At 42.5% G+C, this 24,851-nt stretch overlaps 1 protein-coding gene across 1 annotated transcript in view; it reads right to left on the bottom strand.

Annotated features, from left to right (window-relative positions):
* Window positions 1–24,851, bottom strand: part of LOC120997846 (schwannomin-interacting protein 1) — a 513,059-nt gene that overhangs the window by 446,153 nt on the left and 42,055 nt on the right. The gene's annotated exons all lie outside the window — the stretch shown is intronic.

Genomic DNA, 24,851 nt, shown 5'->3' with positions numbered 1-24,851 from the left:
AGTGTAATACCAAGCAATCAAAAAGTCTTATGTATTCCAAAATGGCACCAATGAAAACATCACCTCAACCCGCAAAAAATGAGCACCCACATAAGACATTCACTTAAAAAATGAAATCCAATGGCACCCGTAAACCAATCACTCAAAATCTGTGCTGCAAAAGCCATATGGTACTCCTTCCCTTCTGAGTCCTAACATGTGCCCCCACAGCAGTTTACCACCACATATGGAGTGTTGCCGTATTCAGGGGAAAATGGCTAACACATTTTGGGGTGCTTTTTCTCCTGCTACCCCTGTGAAAATTTGGGGCTAAAGCAACATTTTATTGTAAGAAATTAAACTTTTCATTATCACAACCAAGTGTTTTCAAATTCCGTAAAACGCTTTGAGGGTCAAAGTGGTTAGTACCCCCCTAAATATATTCTTTAAGGGTTGTAGTTTCCAAAATGGGGTCACTTTTTGAAGGTTTCCACTGTAGGGGTATGTCAGGGTCTCTTCAATTACAAAATGGTACCTAAAAAACATCCTAGCAAAATCTGCCTCCAAAATCCATATGGCGCTCCTTTCCTTCTGACCAATGCCACCTGCCCATAGAGCAGTTTACCGCCACATATATATATATTCCTGTAAATTGCAGAATCAGAGTAATATATATTGAGGTTTATTTTGCTGTTAACCCTTGCTGTGTTGCAAAAAAAAAAAATGTTAAGTGTAGTTTCTAAAATGGGGTCATTTATGGGTGGTTTCCATTACGTAAGCCCCACTAAATAACTTTATAACTGAATTGTTGCTCCAAAAAATGGTGTTGGAAATTTTGTCCAAAATTTGAAAAAAAAAAATCTCAAATTCTAAGCCTTCTAACGCCCTAATAAAATAAAATCACATTTACAAAATGATGCCAACATAAAGTAGACATATGGGTACTGTTAATTAATAAATATTTTATAAGGTATCATTTTCTGTTTTAAAAGCAGAGAAATTGAAATTTTTTAAATTGCTAATTTTTCTAAAATTTTGTTAAATTTGGGATTTTTCATAAATAAAGGTGAAATATATTGACTCAAATTTATGAAGCACAATGTGTCACAATAAAACAGTCTCAGAATGGCTTGGATAAGTAAAATTGTTATTACCACATAAAGTGACAGATTTTCAAAAATCGGCCTGTGATTTAAGAGGAAAAGTGGCTGGGTACTGAAGGGGTTAATAATAATAAGGCATTATTATATTAAGAATTATTCACAGACACTAAATATGATCATAAAGAAACTAGTGATATTTATTAGCTTTCTAAAAAACATTATTCTCAATATAATGAGGAAATAGGCCCTGATTTATCATACCTTCACTCCAGAATTCTGGCATCAAAAAGTTGCAAAATACATATTTTGCCACTTTTTTTCAGTCACTTGTGTCAAATTTAACCACTTGCACAAAAATTTGTGACTTTTTACACTCACGCAAAATTTTGCTACTTTTTCAATTTTTACACCATTCACTCCAGTTTTGTAGTATGGGTGGAAAAGTGGGTGTGGTTAGTTATGCTAATGAGTTTTACTCCAGATTTATCACTGAGACTTTTAAAAAAAAGTCGCAATCTCACTCCAGGAGGACAATGGAGTAGGAAAACTAAAGGCGTTTCTCTAGACAGATGTGTTAGGTTTAAGGACAAGCTAAATGTATCAAGCAGCCTGTGACATTTGATAAATATGGCATGAAGTACAACATCGCAGACTCTATTAAAACTGACTTCAAATTAAACTTCTTGATCATTTCCCCCCATAGACTTCTCTTATGGGATAAATGTGGAAGAAAAAAAAAATATCTGAAGAAAAAAAACTTCAAAGTTTCTCTTGAGAGTAAAATATTGGATCTCTACATGCAAAGCTAATAGTTTAGGCTCTAAGCTATAGCATTACCACATGGATATATATGGTTTTTCTATACTTATAAGCTAACACATAGTACCACTGACTTTATAATCATATATTATGCTGTGAATAAAGCAGTAATATGTAGATTAGCTTTCGGAGTGTGGTGAAGCTATAGTACATAGTGTGTATAATATACATATATGCAGTATATATGTATAAGCCAGGACACAGCTCTGCCGTCAGCCTGCTGTCTAGCTTTGTCAGTCAATGGGGGGAGGAGGGTGTGTGCAGAGCACAGAGGGTGTTACAGAGCATTGCTCAGAATATTCAGCCCCGCCTCTGAGTGCTCGATTTGTTCATTTGCATATGAATAAAAAAACAGATATCTCTGCAGTTATTTATCATACATAATCAGCATGATTAGCCCTACCAGGCAGTATGTATGGTCTAATAGGTTTGATCCTGGTGACAGAGCCTCTTTAAAGGGGTTGCCCCATTTCACTAAGTCCCCTTCCTCTTCCTATTCATACATTCTGTTTCCCTTTATAGCTCATTATCAGGGGTTATGACGACAGCTGCGATACCCCAGTGGTGGGCGCGCTTGCACGGTGTCTCTGTTACTCTTTTCTTGCCCGTGCTGGTTGGGACCACAGAAGCAGGCGCGGCATCACCCAACTTGGCTGCTAGGGACAGCTCCTGGCATGTACATTAGCCCAGGAAATATTCGCCAAAGCAATGCAGAGCGCAAGTAGCTGCTGTAGATGCTGCTAATAGACTTGTTAGCTATTAGCTGCATTAGGTGTGTGCTTGGACCGTCAAGTGAGGTCAGCAGAATGTACCTTGCCTGTACTGTCAATCAAAGTGGAAGGTGCTGCCACACACGGCACAGGAAGCGGTGAACTACAGCAGGAAAAAGAGGTGGGAATGAGAAATGGGACAACCCCTTTAAAGGGAACCGCTCACCATGAAAATGCTATAAGCTGAAGGCAGCATGCTATAGAGCAGGAGTGATATATAGTTTTATGGGATAAAATTCAGTATAACTTGTATTTCATTCATTTAAACTCCTGCTCATTCATTCAAGCAGGCGGTCCTATCAGTGATTGACAGCTGTCTCTGTATACACAGTCATAGAGGGAAGGCTGTCAGTCACTGATAGGACCGTCTCCTGGACTTCAAAGCCTAGAACGAATTTAAAATTTTACTGAATATTTTCCCGCAAAACTATATATCAATCTACTCAGCTGATTATGCTCTAAAACCAGGATTGGGGGTAGGGGTAGGGGACCGACCGAAGTGTGTACTGTATGCAGTGAGCAGCAGTCCCTATCCTCCTGAGTGAAAGGAGGCTGCTGTATATTAGTTTCTATGGAGCCTCTGCTTGTGGCAGGGCTCCATAGAAACACAGTAAAATTTCCATAAGCTCCAATCCTAATGCATTTAAGTCTGTAAGACAAGCAATCTGGTGATTGCTTGTTATATTTCCCTATAGCAATTATAAAAAAGTGTAAAAACAAATGAATGTTATAAAAAAATTATCATATAACCATCCTTTTCCCAAAATGTAATTAAAAAAACATAAAAAATAATTAATTACACATCATGGGTATCGCCACATGCGACAAAAGGCCATGCTATTAAAATATTAAAATATTTTTGGTCTCTCTGCCTCCCACAAACAATTAAATAAAAATTAATTAAAAAGTCACACACACCACAAAATGGTATCAATGAAAAGTATAGATAACCCCACAAAACATGAGCCCTCACACAGCTCTGTATGCATAACTACAAAAAAGTTATAGGAGTCAGAATATGGCAACCTAAGAGAAAAAAAGTTTTCAAGATTTTAATTTTTTTCAGCATAAAAGTGCAAAAAAAATTTCCATATTTTTTGCCCTATAAGATGCACTTTTCCCCCCAAAAGTGGGGAAATGGCAGTGCGTCTTATGGGGCGAATACTGCCATTTAGGGTCCATTCAAACATCCGTGTGCGTTTTGCGGATCCACGGATCCGCAAAACACAGACATTGGCAATGTGCGTTCGGCATTTTGCGGACCGCACATCGCCGATACTTAATAGAAAATGCCTAATCTTGTCCGCAATTGCGGACAAGAATAGGACATGTTCTATTTTTTTCGGGAACAGAATTGCGGACCTGGAAGTGCAGGTCCGCATTTCCGGATCCGGGCCGCACATTGTGCGGCCCCATAGAAATGAATGGGTCCGCAATTCTGTTTCGCAAAATGCGGAACAGAATTTCAGACGTGTGAATGGAGCCTTACACTGATACATCGCTGACCGTGATGCTGCACAGCGCGGCTGGCGGTATATCAGCAGGGAGGAAGGAGGGGTTGGGGTAGGTATCTGGTGTTGCAATGACAGCGGGGTCCGGAGCAGTCACTGTATTCTATTACACCGGGCCCCGCTCACTGTAGTATTAATAGGTAACGTGAAGGCATGGGCGCTGTTTTAAACTACAGTAATCCTCTGAAGCATAGAGAAATCCATGTAGTACGGTACTCACTTGAAACTCCTGTAGGTAGGCCGGGGGGTCAGCGGCAGCGTGACGTCATTCACTACATCACATGCCTGCTCCGCCTGCTTCATTCATAAAGTGGGAGGAGCAGGCGCGTGACGTAGGGGGGGTCATCCACAGATCCCCCTCCATAACAGTGTCCCTGTGTAAAATAGTGAATGACCCCCAATACAGGGGGTGGGGGCCGGCATCTGGTGTTGTAATGGCAGCGGCTGCCATGCACCACCAGATCCTAAATTACTATAATGGGATACGATGGGGATCCAACTGCTTTCCTACATACATGCCAGGTTTCTGCCAAACAAAAAATACTCCATACTTTAACAGTCAGACTGAAAGCAGGCATTTATGCTACTTATATTTGTCTGTCTATCTATCTCTCTATCTATCTATCTATCTATCTATCTATCTATCTATCTATCTATCTATATACAGTATACAGAATCCACCATTCACAATAACTGACAGCTGATCTACTCTTTCCTTTTACAATGACCTCTGCACAGGTCACAGAGTATGCCGAGAAAACTCTCCCATAGAAGTGAACGATACCCCCTCAAGTCTATTGTGTCTATGGTCCATGGTGTCTGCTGTAGAGTATGTCTCTCAATGTTCATGTTCATAATCATGTTCAGGAAATAGAATCCATAATCAGAAAATAAAAGCAGATTCGAAAAAAAGGCTATGTGTCTGGTTTTAACTTGCAGAAAAAATAATAGATGACACATTCTCTTTATTAGGTTTATCTTTTGGACATACACTGCGTGCAGAATTATTAGGCAAATGAGTATTTTGACCACATCATCCTCTTTATGCATGTTGTCTTACTCCAAGCTGTATAGGCTCGAAAGCCTACTACCAATTAAGCATATTAGGTGATGTGCATCTCTGTAATGAGAAGGGGTGTGGTCTAATGACATCAACACCCTATATTAGGTGTGCATAATTATTAGGCAACTTCCTTTCCTTTGGCAAAATGGGTCAAAAGATGGACTTGACAGGCTCAGAAAAGTCAAAAATAGTGAGATATCTTGCAGAGGGATGCAGCACTCTTAAAATTGCAAAGCTTCTGAAGCGTGATCATCGAACAATCAAGCGTTTCATTCAAAATAGTCAACAGGGTCGCAAGAAGCGTGTGGAAAAACCAAGGCGCAAAATAACTGCCCATGAACTGAGAAAAGTCAAGCATGCAGCTGCCAAGATGCCACTTGCCACCAGTTTGGCCATATTTCAGAGCTGCAACATCACTGGAGTGCCCAAAAGCGCAAGGTGTGCAATACTCAGAGACATCGCCAAGATAAGGCTGAAGGCTGAAAAGACGACCACCACTGAACAAGACACACAAGCTGAAACGTCAAGACTGGGCCAAGAAATATCTCAAGACTGATTTCTCTAAGGTTTTATGGACTGATGAAATGAGAGTGAGTCTTGATGGGCCAGATGGATGGGCCCGTGGCTGGATTGGTAAAGGGCAGAGAGCTCCAGTCCGACTCAGACGCCAGCAAGGTGGAGGTGGAGTACTGGTTTGGGCTGGTATCATCAAAGATGAGCTTGTGGGGCCTTTTCGGGTTGAGGATGGAGTCAAGCTCAACTCCCAGTCCTACTGCCAGTTTCTGGAAGACACCTTCTTCAAGCAGTGGTACAGGAAGAAGTCTGCATCCTTCAAGAAAACATGATTTTCATGCAGGACAATGCTCCATCACACGCGTCCAAGTACTCCACAGCGTGGCTGGCAAGAAAGGGTATAAAAGAAGAAAATCTAATGACATGGCCTCCTTGTTCACCTGATCTGAACCCCATTGAGAACCTGTGGTCCATCATCAAATGTGAGATTTACAAGGAGGGAAAACAGTACACCTCTCTGAACAGTGTCTGGGAGGCTGTGGTTGCTGCTGCACGCAATGTTGATGGTGAACAGATCAAAACACTGACAGAATCCATGGATGGCAGGCTTTTGAGTGTCCTTGCAAAGAAAGGTGGCTATATTGGTCACTGATTTGTTTTTGTTTTGTTTTTGAATGTCAGAAATGTATATTTGTGAATGTTGAGATGTTATATTGGTTTCACTGGTAAAAATAAATAATTGAAATGGGTATATATTTGTTTTTTGTTAAGTTGCCTAATAATTATGCACAGTAATAGTCACCTGCACACACAGATATCCCTCTAAAATAGCTAAAACTAAAAACAAAGTAAAAACTACTTCCAAAAATATTCAGCTTTGATATTAATGAGTTTTTTGGGTTCATTGAGAACATGTTTGTTGTTCAATAATAAAATTAATCCTCAAAAATACAACTTGCCTAATAATTCTGCACTCCCTGTATGGTAGTACAATTTTGAATATTTTTTCTTCTTTTTGTAGTACTTTGGACTTTAATAGCCACAGCTAATTTACTTTCCAAGGTGTGGTTTGTTGCTACGCGAATACAGCACCTTTCTTATTACACCTGCTATAATGAAAACCTTATGGTATTAGGTGATTATCTGATGGAGACTGTGGTACCTCAAATGGATTCGCCTGCACTTTCTCCAGACCTAAATCCCATTGAAAACCTATGGTATCAGCTGAGTCACCATGTAGAGGCTCGTAATCTGTACCCCAGAACCTCAATGACCTGAGGGCCACCCTTCAAGAAGAGTGGGATGCCATGCCTCAGCAGACAGTAAGTTGAGACGTCGTTGTCAAGCTATAATTGATGCTCAAGGCCACATGACAAGTTTTTGAGACATTGGCATTTTTGTGGGGGTATACCCACCACTGTTGTTGGCTTTTGTTTAAATAAATAGTTTAAGATAAGGAAATCACCATTGCATGCTTCTACTTAAATGCCCTACTTTCATGATGTAATATGATATAATAGCACTGTAGCGTGAACGTTTTACGTTTTCCATAAATTTCACCCCAAAGCCAAATATCCCTAACTTTTTGTGAGTAGTGTAGATTCCTCCTTTTGCCAAAAATTTAGAGGTAAAGTGGTGTATCTAGTACAATTATTTTAGAGCTGTCACTAACTTTAATATTGGCTGAATATTCTACTGTGTATAGAAAAAAGATACAAGGTGTAGTTAAAAGGATCAAGCTTTATGCATTATAATATAAAATGTATATCTTTGCATAAGAAAGTTAAAATAAAATTGATGAGGACTGTTTTTGGATGTCTCAAGAAGCTCCTCTTTATTCTGGTCGGAAAAGAGCAGTAATCCATATGATTTTCTAAGAAAGATCTGGGTCATTGGTCAATTTTATCTTACACAATAGAGGTACTAATATTGTACGTTCACTATATATATAGTGAACGTACGGCCATCATAGCGCCGGAGCCTTGACACGCACAAGTGTGAGGCTATTCCTCCTCTACAGGCTTACCTCTGTTAAGAGACTCTCGCTCCTGATGATATGTGGCAGACTGTGTCACATTGAAACGCGTTGAGCCGGTGATCTTCACTTAGGACACGGCTCTTTAGGCAGGGTGCTGATTAATTGTCAGGCAGCATAACAGCTGACTTGACAGTGTGAATGCGGTCTGATACCGAGACCCAGTGCGGTATTGCATGAATGGGTAGGCAGGGATAGACAGCTGAGTGAGCGTCCACAGTATTTAATAACATTGAGTGGATGCTGTATGCTGGATTGCCTGGGCACCCAGCTTATGACTCACTTGAAGCTGCTCTATAATCCACGCTAGGTAGGACTGCTTAACAACGCACCTGTACCGGATTCAAATATGAGAACCGTGTCCTGATTCCCTTCCCAGCAAATACTGGTAACAACGTGTCAGATGGATAGGGAATTAGTCCAGACTATAGGTTATGTGGTGGATATAATAAAATTCCTATACTACATGACTATAATCTGGAGCCTGATAGTCACAGAAGTGATATATAGTTTATCCCCGTTTTAATCAGATATTAATAAACACTTTATTATTTTCTGTTAAATACGTTTTTCAGGCAGTGTGATAATCATTGGCCAATTTTGTAGAGATTGGAATTAATTTTAATATTTTTATAACAAGAGGTTGCTGGGAATAGTATGAATGTTATGTCAGAGATATGAATGGGGCGCAGAATGTTTTAAACAGTGGTATTACAACATGAAAATAGGAGAGACAAAATGAATAGATGTACAGATATAGTCTTCATAAGCACAACTGTTACTTAGCACAAGTATGTGATAAAATAGAAACTGATTGAGCCTCAAAGGTTCTTAAAAATTCTCAAGTAGAGCCTTAAACTGATTTTCACTCTTATCACTTCTTAAGCATTGGCGAGGGCATGACCTGGCATAAAATTTAGCAACGCAGAGGACAAAAAAACATTTTAACTTGTTGTCATTGAGTATAACAAACCAAAGAGGAGGAAAATGTCAGCTCAGGTCTTCAGCTTGCTCATTAAAATGTCTTGTGGAAGCCATTAGTGCAGACATGAATGTATGGGAGTGCATTTAAGTCACGTTGTGTAACTGGTCACTACAGCAAAGGTTAGATGCTGCTATGAAGTCTACTGTTATGGCTAATCAATGTGAAAATGATTTACATTGTCTTAAATCTTTTAATGCTCCTATACACAAAAAAGTCAGGTGAACCCACAGATTTAGTCAGAAATGGCTGACTATCTTATGTGGTTGTGAACTTCAGGATATGTCACTGCCAGTGGTTTCAGGATGTGGATTATTCTCCTATCTCTATTAAAAATACGAAGCCTTGTCCAAGACAAGCATACATGTGTATGGGGAAATCAGTAGAAATAGCCATTGGCAGAAGGAGCATTCAGCCGACAGCTATTGTAGGTTATTGGGCGCCATTGGAACCATGACATTATTTTAGAAATGTAGGGGGTCATTTATCTGGTGTAAAGTAGAACTGGCAATTGAAGGAGGAATCTCATTGGTTGCCATGGGCCACTAAGCCTGTTCTACTTTACCCCAGTTTGATAAATGACCTCCCCCGTAGTGCCTACTAGTGATGAGCGGCAGGGACAATATTCAAATTCAAGATATTTCGCGAATATTTTGTAGAATATTCGTCATATATTTTCGAAATCGAGAATTCGCAATTTTTTTCTTAAATTGCGAAAATCGGCAATGTGATATTCGCGTAAAGCGCGCAATACAAGTGTGGGCCACTTTTGCTACATTTTCCAAGCTTCTAGAAGTTTTCTGAGACTGGAGAAAATGGATGGCACGGCAGAACATTACAATAGTTTTATATGCAGATAGAGTGCTCCAATATATTTGCGATTGCCTTAATCAGCAATTAATGATGCGCATATTTTGGTGCAATATGTGAAACTTCACATTTTAGCAGGTCTGACTACATATTACTGATTGGTGCACTATGTATTGTTGTGACATCACAGCACTATGTCTGTAACATGTATGTATGGACAGCAGAACCTATCACACTGCCTAACATCCTGCACTGTAACAGCTACACTATATCAAGATATAACCTACACTGACTATCTCCCACTAACTATCTGTATTATACACTAACCTAAAGAATTATTAGGAACACCATACTAATACGGTGTTGGACCCCCTTTTGCCTTCAGAACTGCCTTAATTCTATGTGGCATTGATTCAACAAGGTGCTGATAGCATTCTTTAGAAATGTTGGCCTATATTGATAGGATAGCAACTTGCAGTTGATGGAGATTTGAGGGATGCACATCCAGGGCACGAAGATCCCGTTCCACCACATCCCAAAGATGCTCTATTGGGTTGAGATCTGGTGACTGCGGGGGCCATTTTAGTACAGTGAACTCATTGTCATGTTCAAGAAACCAATTTGAAATGATTTGAACTTTGTGACATGGTGCATTAACCTGCTGGAAGTAGCCATCAGAGGATGGATACATGTTCTCATTCTGTTTACGCCAAATTCGGACTCTACCACTTGAATGTCTCAACAGAAATCGAGACTCATCAGATCAGGCAACATTTTTCCAGTCTTCAACAGTCCAATTTTGGTGAGCTTGTGCAAATTGTAGCCTATTTTTCCTATTTGTAGTGGAGATGAGTGGTACCCGGTGGGGTCTTCTGCTGTTGTAGCCCATCCGCCTCAAGGTTGTGCGTGTTGTGGCTTCACAAATGCTTTGCTGCATACCTCGGTTGTAACGAGTGGTTATTTCAGTCAACGTTGCTCTTCTATCAGCTTGAACCAGTCGGCCCATTCTCCTCTAACCTCTAGCATCCACAAAGCATTTTTGCCCACAGGACTGCCGCATACTGGATGTTTTTCCCTTTTCACACCATTCTTTGTAAACCCTAGAAATGGTTGTGCGTGAAAATCCCAGTAACTGAGCAGATTGTGAAATACTCAGACCGGCCCGTCTGGTACTAACAACCATGCCACGCTCAAAATTGCTTAAATCACCTTTCTTTCCTATTCTGACATTCAGTTTGGAGTTCAGGAGATTGTCTTGACCAGGACCACCCCCCTAAATGCATTGAAGCAACTGCCATGTGATTGGTTGACTAGATAATTGCAATAATGAGAAATAGAACAGGTAACATAGTACATAACATAGTACATAAGGCCGAAAAAAGACATTTGTCCATCCAGTTCGGCCTGTCATCCTACAAGTTGATCCAGAGGAAGGCAAAAAAACCCTGTGAGGTAGAAGCCAATTTTCCTCACTTTAGGGGAATAAAAAATTCCTTCCCGACTCCAATCAGGCAATCAGAATAACTCCCTGGATCAACGACCCCTCTCTAGTAGCTATAGCCTGTAATATTATTACACTCCAGAAATACATCCAGGCCCCTCTTGAATTCCTTTATTGTACTCACCATCACCACCTCCTCAGGCAGAGAGTTCCATAGTCTCACTGCTCTTACCGTAAAGAACCCTTTTCTATGTTTGTGTACAAACCTTCTTTCCTCCAAACGCAGAGGATGTCCCCTCGTCACAGTCACAGTCCTGGGGATAAATAGATGATGGGATAGATCTCTGTACTGCCCCCTGATATATTTATACATAGTAATTAGATCTCCCCTCAGTCGTCTTTTTTCTAACGTGAATAACCCTAATTTTGATAATCTTTCAGGATACTGTAGTTGCCCCATTCCAGTTATTACTTTAGTTGCCCTCCTCTGGACCCTCTCCAGCTCTGCTATGTCTGCGTTGTTTACAGGAGCCCAGAACTGTACACAGTACTCCATGTGTGGTCTGACCAGTGATTTGTAAAGTAGTAGGAATATGTTCTCATCACGGGCATCTATGCCCCTTTTGATGCAACCCATTATCTTATTGGCCTTGGCAGCCGCTGCCTGACACTGTTTTTTGCAGCTTAGTTTGCTGTTTATTAAAATTCCTAGATCCTTTTCCATGTCAGTGTTACCGAGTGTTTTACCATTTAGTATGTACGGGTGACTTGCATTATTCCTTCCCATGTGCATAACTTTACATTTCTCAGTGTTAAACCTCATCTGCCACTTATCTGCCCAAGCCTCCAATCTATCCAGATCCCTCTGTAGTAGTATACTGTCCTCTTCAGTGTTAATTACTTTACACAGTTTAGTGTCATCTGCGAAAATTGATATTTTACTATGCAAGCCTTCTACAAGATCATTAATAAATATATTGAAGAGAATAGGGCCCAATACTGACCCCTGAGGTACTCCACTAGTGACAGTGACCCAATCTGAGTATGTACCGTTAATAACCACCCTCTGTTTCTGTTCCTAATAATTCTTTAGGTGAGTGTATATATATATATATATATATATATATATATAAAAGCTATCTAACTATCTAATGTAATGAGTGGAAAGCACAGAGCACAGCAATGACACTGCTGTCTCTCTCAGAACTTTAGAAAACTGTAGAAAATGGCTGCTGGGGAGGTTCTTATATAGTAAGGGGTAGGCAACTTTCCTATTGGTTGCTAGGGATGTTGCTAAGCTCAGACAAAGACATTGCAGCCTTCTCATTGGCCCACAAGCAAGAAGCAGGGAGAGATCATGGGTTCAGATGAAAATAAATCTAGAATATTCGAAAATACGAATATATATCACTATATTTTAAATATTCACAAATTCTCAAAGTGCTGATATTCGCGATTAATATTCGTGATTCGAATATTCACGCCCAACAATAGTTCCTACAACTACAGTAAGTATAAAAAAGATAATATGTGTACTAATATTTGCAGTTTACTTCCTTCTTCCGAAACCTTCAGATAGTGTTAAAATATCAAAACATTCTCCCAAGTAAAAGGAGAATTTGATTGGGCAGCTGAACCCATAAGAACAGTAAATTGACGCTGTACATTCTCCAAAATTTTGTCTTATCTGCTGTTAGACCAATTTGAATAGCCATATGCATCAGAAATTAGAGCTATTTTTGTCATGCACATCAGTTGGTAGAAGTGGAATGAAAAGTGAGCATGGCTGCTGCTAGGCAAGGCTTTAGAGACACATTTATAAATTGTGACTTTTTAAAATGTGCAATCTCACTCTAGTAGGAGAGTGGTGTGAAAACTTATGAAACATATTTAGACATATTTTAGCATGCCATAAATTTATTAACATTGTGTGAAAGTTTTCTAAATTTAGCACAAATGTCAGCAATATTGCCTCCAGTAAAACTGACTTCCACAAATGATAAATTCCCCTATGTCTATAAAACTAATTGGGGCAAAAGTAGCTAGTTGGCAGCTACCATGAAGGCTACTTATCTGTCACCTGATCACTCAGAGGATTCTCTTCTTTCCCTCAGATCTCCCGGGCAGTCAATCATGGTGAAAAGACCACCACTTATTCTAAGCTTGCATGACTGTTTGCTTCTAGAGTTTAAGACAGGACACTGTATCTGTGACCAAATGTTTTTGCCCATCAGAAATGTTGCAAATTGACCAAAGCCTTTATGGTAATTTTATAGCCTCAAAGATTACTGATGCATATTGCCATAGATTTATTTAACTGATTTTATGTCTTTGGGTTCTCATTTTATTACATTGATGAGTCTACCAGAAAGGACAAAGTATCTCCATGTACAGAATGAGGAGTAGGTATGCTAAAAGACCCGTGACAACTTGCACAGCAACAATTGTGGTAGTCTCATACTCTAACCCTTAATTGCCCTTAATTGCCTCTTCATATCATATACAGTTTGTACTGAAGTGCCTCTTTAACTGTTATTTAATGCACGCAATTCAGATTTTGTAAAATCTTCTGTTCTGCGATTCTGACTGTGCTCATTTCATATTCTGGTTTGTATTTGCATGTGAGAGTTAATCAGTCTGCTTGCTAAACAACTAGGGCACAAAATCCTGCACATAATTTGTCATGTACAACAAAGTAGCTGATATTGAACTATTTTGTTAGTGACCATTTTTTTGTTTCATAAATGCAAATAGCCAAACGCCGACACATTTAGATCACACCTTTCTGAAGTCAAAAGGATGTGAGATATCAGCTGGGCTTAGGCGAGTGGTGTGTAAGACGTGACATACCTTATCAAAGTATCTTTTAGCAAGTGAGTGGTATAAATGTCTCTGAATAATATAGGTGGGCACAGATGAAGTTGGAACAATGGCTTTATTGTTTTCAATTGAGGAAACAAGTACAGTATAAGTCTTGCATTGCTCTCTCAAGAGGCAACTGGTTTGATAGTTACAGCTTCACACTGAGCAACAAGCCTATGGTTACAGTTTTTAATGAGGGCACAGGGTTAGACAGTGGCAACAGGGTGTGGAAAATACACAGTCCCTTTAAAATGCAGCAAGATTACTCCCTTTGTCTCTTTAGGTATTGCATCTACTTCTTGGATGACAACACACGGTCTGGGCATTTCCCCCTACAGACAACAATGAGAATAGCTTTGGTTCCTTGTGGCACACTACCTCCTCATAACACAATGGTATGCAACCAGTTCATACATCATTGTATTCACAGGTGCCTACTTACAGTAAACTTGCTGATCTTTACTGTGGACATGGCTTTGACTGCTAAGACATGCAAGTCAGCAACCCCTGCTCCAGGCTTCCCTTGTCTGCTGTGGATGTTGCTGCTTATATTTACCCTCTCTAGGTCCTGATGGGGTGCACCACTTTATGAGCGCCAGTTACCTCCACTACTAGCTAACTACCATGAAGGTCTGCTAGCTATCCAGCTGCAGTATCTACCAGGTGTCTCCTGCTGTCTGAGTGCCTCTGACTATGAGGTCCTGTCTGGCACCTTTATTTATGTCTTTGCAGGCCTGATAGAAAATATATATGTAATATTATTCACAGATGACCACTAGATAAAAATGTTAGTTTTTAAATAGTTTTTTCAGTTATTTATTTAATAGAGTGACCTGAAACAATTATTAGATGTAAGGTGTGGAAAACCCAGCAGCGAGTACTTAGTCTAGTTGAACACAATGGGTTGTCCACTTGATACATGGACACGCTGGGTCCTCCAGAGCAAGACACACCCTTTGTAGCTGCTCGCGCTCATAGATAAATGGATGATACGCCTGTATCTAAATTCCTAACCAGGTCATTTGAAAATTAGTTTTCCAAACCAGAAAACCAGCATTTCACAACACAACTATCACATTTGGAAATCTACTGTATGAACTGCTGGATCTATAACATACACAATTATCACATCAAAACTTCAAATAACTTTTAAACCTAAAGCAGAGATTTTCCTACATGAAAGGACACTAAAAAAATATCAAAATTACCAGAAATTAGAAATAAAGTAATATACTAATAATATTGCAGGATTCCCAATACATTAAATGTTTGCTTACACAGCTGTTAGCTGTGATTCACCTGATTAAAACGCTTTTGCTGATCTCACGCTCTGTTCCAGAGTTATGATACACTTTCTTAATTTGAAAGTTAGACCTTTGGTGCATTGAGGGTGTCACCATTACTCTGCTGCACCCAAGCTTCACTCCTTTCTGTGGTCAGCCCCTGCCTAGCTGCTAGAAAGGGCCAGGCAGTGGCAAACCAGTAAGGGACGGACTGGCCACAGGTTGTAAGGGTAGGCTAAAAACATTAAGGCAGTTTTGACAAATGGTGGTATTTGGGGAAAGTGATATAACAGTGATATCTGCTAGACAGGATACATTTATATAATTGGCAAACCCCTTTAAGAGAATACAATTAATGAAGAATATTTGCTAGGTTGGACACGTAAGGCCCTTGAGGGGAAATTGTTGAATATTATGTGCTATTTAAAAAAAAAAAGATGTTTCTTGTAACATGTATAGGTTTGGGCAGCCAGGGGCAGGCAGTAGCCTACAGCTTCTGTCAGAAGGTCAGGAAGGTTATCACTCCAGTGGCGCAGCTATGATTTGGATGAGGTGTTGTACGCTCCTGATCATTTTGGTGCTGGGGGAGTGTTGTTCCCCTAGCCAAGATCATTAGCTAGAGATATGCATGCCAGCGTAGTGGTGCTGATGTGTTGTGTGGTGGATGTGCTGTGGGACATGTGTGTGTTCACCCACATGGTATGAGGCTGGTATACAGCAGTGTCTGCTGTCTGGCCATATGCAACTTGGGTCCAGTGTTGTGGCAGAGTGTTCCCTGGAGAAAGACAGATGTGGTGCCCATAGAGTATGCCCTGCCCAAAAAACCTACTCAATAGTATCAACCTTGTGAATTGGACTGTAAACTTGAGACATCCAGGACAATTGAGAAGAATTGTTCTTGTACCTTAAAGTGTAACAGGGAGTAAAAAGTCTTATTAGCAAAGCTCTAACTGAGCGTTACTAAGGAGAGTCTGTCTTTAGCTTTCTGCTGAGTGCTGAAGATGCCTGTGTTTAACACTTCAGATAAGCAGGGAGGTGGGCAGTAATAGTTAGGGCTCACGTACATTGACACAGACAGGGGTAATGACAAAAGGAAGGCTGAAAGTCTCTCACAAGCAGATATCTTCAGCGTTCAGTAGAACTAAAGACTGAAGACAGACTCTCCTTAGTAATGCTCAGATAGAGCTTTGCTAAGAAGACTCTTTACTCCTGTTTTCTAGTACAAAGTAACATCTATTCTTAATAAAATATATTACAAAAATGTTTAACATCACAGTATTAAACATAAACTGAAGCAACTGTTACACTTTACCTGTGACAGAAGTTAACCTGAAAAAACAAAATGTTTTTGAGCTAAAACCTGTGTATTGCCTTATAATTTTGTATTACCTCTTCCCAGTGAGTGCCTTAGATTACCCCCTAGGGCTTGTTCACATCTGTGTTGGATTCCATAAAAAAGAATGGACAAAAAGTCATGCATTCTGGGCTTTTTTTTTCTGTAAAAAAAACAACAGGATCCTGAAGGGAAAATTAATAGACTCCAGTGAAGTCAATGGAGTCTGTTCAGCTCCATTTGTCTAAGTGTTGAATCTGGCACTCCTGTTATTTCTGTTGTTCTGCTCCTCTAATCAAGGAAAACAATGGAAATATATAGCGGTGATGTAAACTCTTACAGGCATATTGACCATTTGACTCCCAAACAAGTAGATTTCAGGCTAATGGTCTAGAGTATTGATGAGCGAATCTGGTTCATCCTATTGTGGACGAACCTGATTCGTTCATAATGCATCACTCATATTTATTATTATCTATATCTCCGTCTATGCATTAAAATGTGTCTTTCAAGATGGCCACCATCAATGCGAGACTTCATTAGACTCGTGCATGTGCTGTTACTGTAAGTAGTGGTGTATGCATAAATGTATTTAATAACGAATCCAAACCCAGATTCATGGCGTGCTCCACAATCATTAATAAATCCAGGGTTTGGATTCATTATGAAATACATTTATGCATGTGCCTCTACTTACCGTAACAGCGCATGTGTAAGACTAATGAAGTCTTGCATTAACAATGGCCATCTTGAAAGAACCTCATCGAAGGCAATACATTTTAATGCATAGGTGGAGTTAGGGATAATAATGAATATGACTGATGCAGTTGAACAAATTGGGTTAGTCCACAGCAGGATTAATAAGCTTTGCTCATTACTAGTCTGGAGTTTTTGTACCAGATGTGAATGCTATTTCTTTTAGACTCCTATATTTTTGTTTTTTGATCTCTTGTTTGTTCCAGTGTTTCTATGTTTTACAATGACTCGAAGCTACCACACCTCTGAGTTTAGCTATGTGTATAATACACGTATTATTTGAAACATTCCTGCTTTCAATGATAGTACAAAAGCGGACATACCGAACCAGCTGCACAGGGGCCCAGAAAGGCAGGGGGCCCTTTCCTGAAGGACCTGCGATGACATCATAGTAATGTGATCTTTTCAACAGTGGAAGTGGTGGTAGGACCTATGATGAGGTCACAGTCATGTGACCAGTGCAGAAAAAAGGCAGCGCTCAGCAGTGGAGAACTGTGATGCCATGGAATGAATGTAAGTGCCAGAGAAATGCTGTGAGATGTGGTTCTCCCCTAATAAACCTTCTCCCTGCTTAGGGGGAGGGAGATATGTTACTTACATGGGACTATATGTTATAGAAGACTGTAAGAAAGATTTTTTTTTACATGGGGCAGTATGTTATAGAAAACTTTTACACTAGCGTTTTTGCTAGATCCCTATGACGGATCTCAATACCGGAAAATAGAAACGCTAGTGTGAAAGTAGCCTAAGAAAGAGATGTTTTTACATGGGACTGTATGTTATAGAGGATTGGAGGGAGATGACTGGTGTTATTTACATGGGACTGGATATTATAGAGGACTGGAGGGTAAGGAGTGATGTTATTTACATGGGAATATGTGTTGGAGAAGGCTGAAGGAGGGGATTTAAGTTATTTACACGGGACTGTATGTTATAGAAGACTGTAAGGAAGATAGGTTATTTACATGGGACTGTAAGATATTGAAAACTGGAGGGAGAGGACTGGTGTTATTTATATGGGACTGCATGGTATAGAAGGCCGAAGGGAGAGGAGTGAAGTTATTTACATGGGACTGCATCATATAGAAGATTGGAGGGCACTACAGAGAAGATTATATCTCCAGGGGGCACTGCAGTGGGCATTATAATTACAGGGGGTAGGGCAGGGGGCATTATAATTATAGGGGCCCTGCAGGAATATTATAAGTACTGTGGGCAGTGGTGACGGCCATTACTACTACTGAGGGCTCTATAGAAGTGCCTCATAGATTGGCCTTATATCTATATGGGGTGCCCTATAGGGGGGCCTTATTAGTACTAAGGGCACTATAGGGAGCCTTATGACCACTGGGGGTACTATGGGGGGCTTATTTCTACTGATGGCTCTTTGGGGGTATTACTATTATTATTATTATCGGGCACAATACGAAGAGCAATACTACTAAAGGAGGCACTCTTGGAGAGAATTGTTACTATTGGGGGCACTCTTGGATAGCATTATCACTATTGGGGGCACTGTAGAGGGCTCTATTACTAATAAGGCTACTCTGGGAGGGAATTACTGTTGGTGGGACTATTACTATTGACAGCAATCTGGTAGGACTGTTACTATGGGGATAATATCTGTATGGCACTATTATTTCTACAGTATAGTGTATGTGAGAATTGGGGAGCACAGTGGGCATAGTATTGGGGGTAGTAGCTGGATAAACATGGCACCAGGAAACGGGGGGGGGGGGGATGGAAAGTGAGGAATCTAAGATGTCTGTGTTGCAAACTCTGCAGAGACAAGCCATGGCTCAAAGATGTTGTCATGGTGGTCTTGGCTGAATGGAGAAGAATGTCTGCATTAGAGGAGACATCACTGGATGTAAGGCCTCCTGCACACGAACGTATTTTTTTGCGGTCCGCAAAAACGGGTCCCGTTTTTCCGTGATCCGTGACCGTTTTTTCGTCCGTGGGTCATCCTTGATTTTTGGAGGATCCACGGACATGAAAAAAAAGTCGTTTTGGTGTCCGCCTGGCCGTGCGGAGCCAAACGGATCCGTCCTGAATTACAATGCAAGTCAATGGGGACGGATCCGTTTGACGTTGACACAATATGGTGCCATTTCAAACGGATCCGTCCCCATTGACTTTCAATGTAAAGTCTGGAGTCCCATACCATCGGATCGGAGTTTTCTCCAATCCGATGGTATATTTTAACTTTAAGCGTCCCCATCACCATGGGAACGCCTCTATGTTAGAATATACTGTCGGATATGAGTTAGATCGTGAAACCTCATTTCCGACAGTATATTCTAACACAGAGGCGTTCCCATGGTGATGGGGACGCTTCTAGTTAGAATATACTACAAACTGTGTACATGACTGCCCCCTGCTGCCTAGCAGCATCCGATCTCTTACAGGGGGCTGTGATCAGCACAATTAACCCTTCAGGTGCCGCACCTGAAGGGGTTAATTGTGCTATCATATCCCCCTGTAAGAGATCAGGGCTGCCAGGCAGCAGGGGGCAGACCCCCCCCCTCCCCAGTTTGAATATCATTGGTGGCCAGTGCGGCCCCTCCCCCCCCCCCTTCCTCCCTCTATTGTAATAAATCGTTGGTGGCACAGTGTGCGCCCCCCCCCTTCCTCCCTCTATTGTAATAAATCGTTGGTGGCACAGTGTGCGCCCCCCCCCCCCCCCCCCCCTCTATTGTAATAAATCGTTGGTGGCACAGTGTGCGCCCCCCATCGGCCCCCCCCCTCCCTCTATAGCATTAACAACATTGGTGGCCAGTGTGCGGCCTCCCATCTCCCCCCCCCCCCCCCGATCATTGGTGGCAGCGGGTTACTAGCAATAGTACAATAGTAAGAGATTCATACTTACCTGGGATCTGCGATGTTCGTGTCCGGCCGGGAGCTCCTCCTACTGGTAAGTGACAGTTCATTTAGCAATGCGCCGCACAGACCTGAGGCTGTCACTTACCAGTAGGTGGAGCTCCAGGCCGGACACGAAGATCGCAGCAGCCGGTAAGTATGAATCTTCTACTATTGTACTATTGCTATGTAACCATGGCAACCAGGACTGTAGTAGCGTCCTGGTTGCCATGGTTACCGATCGGAGCCCCAGCGATTAAACTGGGACTCCGATCGGAACTCCGCTGCCACCAATGATGATGGGGGGGGGGGGGAGATGGGAGGCCGCACACTGGCCACCAATGTTGTTAATGCTATAGAGGGAGGGGGGGGGGGCCGATGGGGGGCGCACACTGTGCCACCAACGAATTATTACAATAGAGGGAGGGAGGGGGGGGGGGGCGCACACTGTGCCACCAACGAATAATTACAATAGAGGGGGGGGGGGGGGGCCGCACTGGCCATCAATGATATTCAAACTGGGGAGGGGGGGGGGGTCTGCCCCCTGCTGCCTGGCAGCCCTGATCTCTTACAGGGGGATATGATAGTACAATTAACTCTTTCAGGTGCCGCACCTGAAGGGGTTAATTGTGCTGATCACGGCCCCCTGTAAGAGATCGGGTGCTGCCAGGCAGCAGGGGGCAGTCTTGTACACAGTTTGTAGTGTATTCTAACTAGAAGCGTCCCCATCACCATGGGAACGCTTCTGTGTTAGAATATACTGTCGGTTCTGAGTTTTCACGAAGTGAAAACTCAGCTTTGACAAAGCTTTATGCAGACGGATCTTCGGATCCGTCTGTATAAAAACTAACCTACGGCCACAGATCACGGACACGGATGCCAATCTTGTGTGCATCCGTGTTCTTTCACGGACCCATTGACTTGAATGGGTCCGTGAACCGTTGGCCGTGAAAAAAATAGGACAGGTCATATTTTTTTCACGGCCATGAAACACGGATCACGGATGCGGCTGCAAAACGGTGCATTTTCCGTTTTTTCCACGGACCCATTGAAAGTCAATGGGTCCGCTAAAAAAAACGGAAAACGGCACAACGGCCACGGGTGCACACAACGGTCGTGTGCAGGAGGCCTAAGAAGTATGTGGTGCTAAGTGTTAGGCCTCATGCACACGACCGTTGTGTGCACCCGTGGCCGTTGTGCCGTTTTCCGTTTTTTTTCGCGGACCCATTGACTTTCAATGGGTCCGTGGAAAAATCGGAAAATGCACCGTTTTGCAGCCGCATCCGTGATCCGTGTTTCCTGGCCGTGAAAAAAATATGACCTGTCCTATTTTTTTCACGGCCAACGGTTCACGGACCCATTCAAGTCAATGGGTCCGTGAAAGAACACGGATGCACACAAGATTGGCATCCGTGTCCGTGATCCGTGGCCGTAGTTTAGTTTTTATACAGACGGATCCGAAGATCCGTCTGCATAAAAGCTTTTTCAAAGCTGAGTTTTCACTTCGTGAAAACTCAGAACCGACAGTATATTCTAACACAGAAGCGTTCCCATGGTGATGGGGACGCTTCTAGTTAGAATACACTACAAACTGTGTACAAGACTGCCCCCTGCTGCCTGGCAGCACCCGATCTCTTACAGGGGGCCGTGATCAGCACAATTAACCCCTTCAGGTGCGGCACCTGAAAGGGTTAATTGTACTATCATATCCCCCTGTAAGAGATCAGGGCTGCCAGGCAGCAGGGGGCAGACCCTCCCCCCCCCTCCCCAGTTTGAATATCATTGGTGGCCAGTGCGGCCCCCCCCCTCCCTCTATTGTAATAAATCGTTGGTGGCACAGTGTGCGCCCCCCATTGCCCCCCCCCCCCCTCTATAGCATTAACAACGTTGGTGGCCAGTGTGCAGCCTCCCATCTCCCCCCCCCCCCCCCCCCCCATCATCATTGGTGGCAGCGGAGTTCCGATCGGAGTCCCAGTTTATTCGCTGGGGCTCCGATCGGTAACCATGGCAACCAGGACGCTACTACAGTCCTCGTTGCCATGGTTACTTAGCAATAGTACAATAGTAGAAGATTAATACTTACCTGCTGCTGCGATGTTCGTGTCCGGCCGGGAGCTCCACCTACTGGTAAGTGACAGTGACAGGTCTGTGCGGCGCATTGCTAAATGAACCGTCACTTACCAGTAGGAGGAGCTCCCGGCCGGACACGAACATCACAGCTCCCAGGTAAGTATGAATCTTGTACTATTGCTAGTAACCCGCTGCCACCAATGATCGGGGGGGGGGGTGGGGGCGCAAGATGGGAGGCCGCACACTGGCCACCAATGTTGAAAATGCTATAGAGGGAGGGGGGCCAATGATTGCCACCAACGATTTATTACAATAGAGGGAGGAAGGGGGGGGGGGGGCGCACACTGTGCCACCAACGAATTATTACAATAGAGGGAGGAAGGGGGGGGAGGCGGGGGGGGGGGGGCACACTGTGCCACCAACGAATTATTACAATAGAGGGAGGAAGGGGGGGGTGCACACTGTGCCACCAACGATTTATTACAATGGAGGAAGGGGGGGGGGGGCCGCACTGGCCACCAATGATATTCAAACCGGGGAGGGGGGGGGGGTCTGCCCCCTGCTGCCTGGCAGCCCTGATCTCTTACAGGGGGATATGATAGTACAATTAACCCCTTCAGGTGCGGCACCTGAGGGGTTAATTGTGCTGATCACGGCCCCCTGTAAGAGATCGGATGCTGCTAGGCAGCAGGGGGCAGTCATGTACACAGTTTGTAGTATATTCTAACTAGAAGCGTCCCCATCACCATGGGAACGCCTCTGTGTTAGAATATACTGTCGGAAATGAGGTTTCACGATCTAACTCATATCCGACAGTATATTCTAACATAGAGGCGTTCCCATGGTGATGGGGACGCTTCAAGTTAAAATATACCATCGGATTGGAGAAAACTCCGATCTGATGGTATAAAAGGGACTCCGGACTTTACATTGAAAGTCAATGGGGACGGATCCGTTTGAAATGGCACCATATTGTGTCAACGTCAAACGGATCCGTCCCCATTGACTTGCATTGTAATTCAGGACGGATCCGTTTGGCTCCGCACGGCCAGGCGGACACCAAAATGACTTTTTTTTCATGTCCGTGGATCCGCCAAAAATCAAGGAAGACCCACGGACGAAAAAACGGTCACGGATCACGGACCTACGGACCCTGTTTTTGCGGACCTTGAAAAAAAAAGTTCGTGTGCATGAGGCCTTAAGCTGAATGGTCGAGCAGCAGGGAGCAGAGGGTGCGGGGAGGTGGTGTGTGAGGTGACACACTGTCACTGACAGAGGTCGTTCAACATTTCTTCCAAACCCCTGAATACGCCGGATCTCTGGCAAAACATTGGGGGGGGGGGGGGGGGGGGCAGAGTTTGAGCATGCCATTTTTTAGCACAGGTGGTGGTACAGAGAGAAGTTATATATTTGAGATTATGTATAGGGAAGAAACAGACTAAAGACAGTATCAGCCATGTTGCAGTAGCAGCGCCGGTGATGGCGTGCTGCCACCGACGCTGCAGCAAGTGGAATTGTTACCAAACTATATTGCAGAGGATAGACAAAAACAGCGGTATCTTTAGATAATTATTAACTATCTGTACCACTACTAAGAGTTTTAACATTCACTTCTATATTATTTTATTATAATAAATAAATGTGAAGTTTTAATTCTGCAGTTACACAGGGGCTAATTGAGCGTATGTAGTCTTATGACTAATTGTGAAATGCTCCAATGCTCATGTCAGTGGGGCTGAGTGGGGGAAGAAGGGGACAACCCGGACAACCCCTTTAAAGGGCATTTGTCAGAAGATGTGTACCTATGACACTGGCTGACCTGTTGCATGTGCGCTTGGCAGCTGAAAGCATCTGTGTTGGTCCCATGTTCATATGTGCCCGCATTGCTGAGAAAAATGATATTTTATTACATGTAAATGAGCCTCTAGGAACAACAGGGGTGTTGCCGTTACACCTAGAGGCTGTAAATGTCATCACACCTGGCCCTGTCAAAGTGCAGAGGGCGCAGCAGTTACAAAGAGAGCGGATCCTCAAGGTGTAACGGTAATGTCTCGTTTGCATATAATAAAACATAATTTTTTAACAAGATGTTTTTTATTTGCACGTATATGTTTATATCTGTATGTGTGGTTTTGGGGGCCCTCTGCTGTCTGTGTCCACCCCTGTGCCTATATATATTGGGTTTAGTAGATATTACATATTGGGTACCTGCACGTTAGACTAACGTTGACTACTTAAATGGTCATTGTACTTTCAACAAACATTGCATAAATCAATACTGCAGGTGAATATAAGAAACTGCATAATATATCTTAGACAACTTCCCCTTACTAAACTAAGATTCTCTGCTCAATCCATCTTGAGAGACAAAACATACTGCCAGCTCACTGGAGACCCACTTACATGCAGCCATAGGAAGAGGAGAGGGGTGAGAAGGAGGGGGAGGAAGTGCAGAGAGACACAGACAGGCTGCCCATAGAAGTTTATGGAGAGAGGAGGGTTGAGGAGGCGTGAGCTGCTAGAGGAAGAAAAATACATTTTCTCAGATAACCTATATTTTATTTTTTAAAGACAGCATGTCGTAGCAATAGCATTTTTCAGGCATCTTTGTGTGCCCTTAGAAAAATTCTAATGCATGCATTTTATGACTTTTTTAGCAGCC

This window comes from Bufo bufo, chromosome 4, assembly GCF_905171765.1.
Source record: "Bufo bufo chromosome 4, aBufBuf1.1, whole genome shotgun sequence".
NCBI lineage: Eukaryota > Metazoa > Chordata > Amphibia > Anura > Bufonidae > Bufo > Bufo bufo.
This window is presented reverse-complemented; position numbering and strand designations above follow the sequence as displayed.